At 38.7% G+C, this 6000-nt stretch overlaps 1 protein-coding gene across 1 annotated transcript in view; it reads left to right on the top strand.

Moving 5' to 3' along the window:
- Positions 1-2498: 2498 nt before the first annotated feature.
- LOC309799892 (negative elongation factor D-like) overlaps positions 2499-6000 on the top strand; it is a 69364-nt gene continuing 65862 nt past the window's right edge. The window contains exon 1 of the mRNA XM_082613518.1: positions 2499-2622. The gene's annotated coding sequence lies outside the window, so the exon portion shown is untranslated. The remainder of the gene's footprint in view (positions 2623-6000) is intronic.

Raw genomic sequence — 6000 nt, 5'->3', positions numbered from 1 at the left:
CCTTTGTGACAACCTTGACCAGTGAAGTGACTAGTAGCAGAAGTGACTTCATGTAACTTCTAAGGCCAGGTCATAAAAATTCCATTCACTTCCACCTGGTTTTCTTGGAACACTTGCTATTGGAACCCAGCCACCATGCTGTGAGAAAGCCTAGGCCACATGGAGAGGCCAAGTGTAGGCACTCTGGTCAACAGCTCCAAGTGAGGTCCCAGTTGACAGCCAATATGAACCTCTAGGCATATGAAAGAGGAAGGCTTTGAGATGATTCCAGCCACAGCCGCCATCTGACCGCAACACGTGAGAGATCTTGAACAGGAACCGTAAGGCTAAGGCAATCAGCCTCCAAAACCATAAGAGATGATCACAAATGATTGTGTTATTTTAAGCCACTAAGTTTTGTGAATAAATCATTATGCAGCAATAGATAACTGCAGTGGTTCTTTATTTCGATTAATAAAACAATATTTAGTCAGTCACAATGCTTTATATTCTCAGTCATCTGTAATTCTTCCTTTTCACTCACTCCACAAATTTAGTCCATTTTCTAGTTCTTGCCAATTCAACCTCATAAATTTTTGCTGAGAAAATGCTCTTCTTTATATACTCTGTTTCCCTGCCTTATGGATACCATTGTAATAATGCATACGAAAGAGGATGAGGTCTTAAACTGACATCTTCCAGGCTTCCATTTTGTCCTGATTGAATCGATCCTCATGCTTATGTTAGAGTGACCTCTTTAAAATACAAATCTGACCATGTCATTTTCTTGCCTGTCACCCTCTGAGTTAAAGATAATGTCTTCTTATGCAAAGATACTCATTATGCAAGGTCCTCCATAAGGTGGTTCCCAAAACTGTCTTTCCAGATTTATCACTTGGCATGGCATCCCATGTCCCCAACATTCTAGCCACTTTGGCCTATTCATTTTGCCCTAAGTGAGCAGCATCTATGCTTCTGTACTTCTGCCCATGATCCTTCTTCTCCCTGGAATGTCTTTGTGAGTTTTTCCTGTCCTAGATTACATACCACTGTTTTGAAGAACTTTATTGGAACATTCCCTTGTCCCCCAGCAGAACTACTTTTTTTTCCTCTGCTTTAATAAAACCTTGCAATATTTCTCTCATTTTATTAGAATTATGTTTTTTCCTAGCTGTCTCTCCTATTAAACTGAGAAACCTCTAGTACTAGAACTACATGCTAGATTTAATATTACATACTGATGATTCTAAGTACAGCAAGGTATAATATAGTTACACCATTAATTCAATCATTCATTTATTTGCTCATTCACTTATTCCTTTATCAAATATTGTTTACCAATGGCACTCTATTCCCAAGGAAAGAGTGAGCATGTAACTTTTCTAATTTGCCTTAGAGAGCTGAAAACTCAAGCCATTGTCTTTTGCTGGGAGAGCTCACAGGATATTTTGGGAACAATTTCAATACCAAAAATAAAACACATGTTTATGAAACTAAACACTGTAATAACCACTTTACATATATCATTACACTTAATCCTCATAAAGATACTTGAATGTAGATTTTATTGTTGAGTAAACTGTTAAAGACTAAATAGCTTGCCCAAGTTAAAAGTAAATAGCAATGCTATATTTGGATCTAAGTCTGTTTGGTTCTCAAGTTCATTTTCTTTCCATCATATGTCATATTTTCTTCTCCTTTTAGTATCAGTGGTCATCTCTTTCGTAATTACTGCATTGTTGGCATTTCCAGATCACCTATGTGTCCATCTACTAAAATATCTGGTGGGGAGGTGGGACACTACTAGCCCTGACAGCCTTTCCACCTAACTTTCCAAATTTCAGTTCCCCCAGGTGTCTAGTGAGCTGTCCTTTATTTCTCTTCCATTCTCAGTTATTTTGAGCAGTTTAGAAGTTGAGTTTTCATGAGGCTGCACTGAGAAGTTTGATTTGTCAGGCAAAGATGGACTTGAGAGACTCTAATTAGAGACAGTCTTGTGTTCAAATAAGGCATGTGGGAGGAAAGTCACAGCTGAGTAAGTAAGGACTGTGGGTGTGGCTGTGGCATTTGCGTGTGGGCCTTTGTGTCTGTGTGGGTGTGAGAATGCAAGCACATGTGCTGTCTGCAGCAGAAGGCATCTGTGGCTGGAGTGGTTCTTGCTACCACTAGGCGTTTTTATTGTCTGCCTGTCCATGTGTTCTTAGGTGCACATGTGGCTTCTCCGTGGGTGTGCCAGTCATGTCTGTGTATGGGTTTCTCTGTGTGCGTGTGGAGGTGCGGAAGGAGAGCTAACTTCTCGATAGCTTTTCCAGACTTCCATCAAGAGCCCAAGACTCAGAGTGAAAATGCTATCAGAAGCTAAAATGAAATTTGCTACTGATATCTTAACTAGGAGGCATGGAGAAGCCAGAAAATGGAATCAACAATCCATTACATCCCCCACTCCTCTTCTTTTTCCAGTCTTAAAAGAGTCTCCTTCCTCATCTCCACCTCATCCCTTAACTGTCCAGGTGAATTATTTTTCACTCTGCTTGCATGTCATCAAACTGAATGATTGTTTCTGTGTTTCTGCCTCTAAACACTTCTGTGTTTTTGTCTCTAAAAAGGAAGAGAAGAGCTCTGAGATCCAGAGAAGACCGGCAGGTGAAATGTCTAGACGGGGGACACAGGGAGCCACTGCCTGCTCTGCCGTGTTGAATCATCACATTGACTATATGCCAGGCACTGTGTTATAATATGGTCACACCACTGTCCCAATGTCCCCAAGTAATAGGCTAACAAGCAGGAGGAGATAAAAGATAAAATAACAGGTAGAATTATGGTAGAACATGAAACAGATCAATCAATGAAAGCAACTGTGTGAATTGTGGAATATAAGTTCTCTTTGTGCTCTATCAAAGTAAAATTTGCAAAAAAATTTGACCAAGGTAAAAAATTTATGAAAAAAATAAAGAGAAAAAGTCTATGAAAACTCTCTAATGCAGAGCTTCTACTAATACCTGAGTCACACTTCACCCCTCTCCAAACATTGTAACTATGCTACTTTGGCTGGTGACTCTGATTTCTAAAAATGAAAAATATTTTATTTTTACATTCTGTGGCTTTTGTATAACTAGAGGGGGTAAATTTGAGAGAGAGAGAGAGAGGAGAGACAGAAGAGAGAGGACAGAAGAAGAAGAGAGGGAAGGATGTAACATGACAGAGAGGTATTGATAGATTTTTTTTACATAGTTATTGGAGTATAATTGCTTTGCAATGGTGTGTTAGTTTCTGCTTTATAACAAAGTGAATCAGTTATACATATACATATGTTCCCATATCTCTTCCCTCTTGCGTCTCCCTCCCTCCCACCCTCCCTATCCCACCCCTCTAGGTGGACACAAAGCACCGAGCTGATCTCCCTGTGCTATGCGGCTGCTTCCCACTAGCTATCTATTTTACGTTTAGTAGTGTATATATGTCCATGCCTCTCTCTCGCTTTGTCACAGCTTACCCTTCCCCCTCCCCATATCCTCAAGTCCATTCTCTACTAGGTCTGTGTCTTTATTCCTGTCTTACCCCTAGGTTCTTAATGACTTTTTTTCCCTTAAATTCCATATATATGTGTCAGCATAAGGTATTTGTCTTTCTCTTTCTGACTTACTTCACTCTGTATGACAGACTCTAGGTCCATCCACCTCATTAGAAATAGCTCAATTTCGTTTATTTTTATGGCTGAGTAATATTCCATTGTATATATGTGCCACATCTTCTTTATCCATTCATCCGATGATGGACACTTAGGTTGTTTCCATCTCCTGGCTATAGTAAATAGAGCTGCAATGAACATTTTGGTTCATGACTCTTTTTGAATTATGGTTTTCTCAGGGTATATGCCCAGTAGTGAGATTGCTGGGTCATATGGTAGTTTTATTTGTAGTTTTTTAAGGACCCTCCATACTGTTCTCCATAGTGGCTGTACCAATTCACATTCCCACCAGCAGTAAAAAAGTGTTCCCTTTTCTCCACACGCTCTCCAGCATTGATTGTTTCTAGATTTTTTGATGATGGCCATTCTGACTGCTGTGAGATGATTTCTCATTGTAGTTTTGATTTGCATTTCTCTAATGATTAATGACGTTGAGCATTCTTTCATGTGTTTGTTGGCAGTCTGTATATCTTCTTTGGAGAAATGTCTATGTAGGTCTTCTACCCATTTTTGGATTGTTTGTTTGTTTTTTTGTTATTGAGCTGCATGAGCTGTTTGTAAATTTTGGAGATTAATGCTTTGTCAGTTGCTTCATTTCCAAATATTTTCTCCCATTCTGAGGGTTGTCTTTTGGTCTTGTTTATGGTTTCCTTTGCTGTGCAACAGCTTTGAAGTTTCATTAGGTCCCATTTGTTTATTTTTGTTTTTATTTCCATTTCTCTAGGAGGTGGGTCAAAAAAGGATCTTGCTGTGATTTATGTCATAGAGTGTTCTGCCTACATTTTCCTCTAAGAGTTTGAAAGTTTCTGGCCTTACATTTAGGTCTTTAATCCATTTTGAGCTTATTTTTGTGTATGGTGTTAGGGAGTGATCTAATCTCATACTTTTACATGTACCTGTCCAGTTTTCCCAGCACCACTTATTGAAGAGTCTGTCCTTTCTCCACTGTACATTCCTGCCTCCTTTATCAAAGGCAAGGTGACCATATGTACGTGGGTTTACCTGTGGGCTTTCTATCCTGTTCCATTGATCTATCTTTCTGTTTTTGTGCCAGTACCATACTGTCTTGATTACTGTAGCTTTGTAGTATAGTTTGAAGTCAGGGAGCCTGATTCCTCCAACTCCGTTTTTCATTCTGAAGATTGCTTTGGCTCTTCGGGGTCTTTTGTGTTTCCATACAAATTGTGAAAGTTTTTGTTCTAGTACTGTGAAAAATGCCAGTGGTAGTTTGATAGGGATTGCATTGAATCTGTAGATTGCTTTGGGTAGTAGAGTCATTTTCACAATGTTGATTCATCCAATCCAAGAACATGGTATATTTCTCCATCTATTTGTATCATCTTTAATTTATTTCATCAGTGTCTTATAATTTTCTGCATACAGGTGTTTTGTCTCCTAAGGTAGGTTTATTCCTAGATATTTTATTCTTTTTGTTGCGCTGGTAAATGGAAGTGTTTTCTTGATTTCACTTTCAGATTTTTCATCATTAGTGTATAGGAATGCCAGAGATTTCTGTGCATTAATTTTGTATCCTGCTACTTTACCAAATTCATTGATTAGCTCTAGTAGTTTTCTGGTAGCATCTTTAGGATTCTCTATGTATAGTATCATGTCATCTGGAAACAGTGACAGCTTTACTTCTTCTTTTCCTATTTGGATTCCTTTTATTTCCTTTTCTTCTCTGATTGCTGTGGCTAAAACTTCCAAAACTATGTTGAATAAGAGTGGTGAGAGTGGGCAACCTTGTCTTGTTCCTGATCTTAGTGGAAATGCTTTCAGTTTTTCACCATTGAGGACGATGTTGGCTGTGGGTTTGTCATATGTGGCCTCTATTATGTTGAGGAAAGTTCCCTCTATGCCTACTTTCTCTAGGGTTTTTTTTTTTTATCATAAATGGGTGTTGAATTTTGTCGAAAGCTTTCTCTGCATCTATTGAGATGACCATATGGTTTTTCACCTTCAATTTATTAATATGGTGTATCACATTGACTGATTTGTGTATATTGAAGAATCCTTGCATTCCTGGAATAAACCCCACTTGATCATGGTGTATAATCCTTTTAATGTGCTGTTGGATTCTGTTTGCTAGTATTTTGTTGAGGATTTTTGCATCTATGTTCATTGGTGATATTGGCCTGTAGTTTTCTTTCTTTGTGACATCCTTGTCTGGTTTTGGTATCAGGGTGATGGTGGCCTCGTAGAATGAGTTTGGGAGTGTTCCTCCCTCTGCTATATTTTGGAAGAGTTTGAGAAGGATGGGTGTTAGCTCTTCTCTAAATGTTTGATTGAATTCTCCTGTGAAACCATCTGGTCCTGGGCTTTTGTTTGTTGGA

Source organism: Mesoplodon mirus, assembly GCF_964341445.2.
Source record: "Mesoplodon mirus genome assembly, chromosome: 3".
NCBI lineage: Eukaryota > Metazoa > Chordata > Mammalia > Artiodactyla > Ziphiidae > Mesoplodon > Mesoplodon mirus.
The sequence above is the reverse complement of the archived record's forward strand: the minus strand, read 5'-3'. Positions and strand labels throughout refer to the sequence as shown.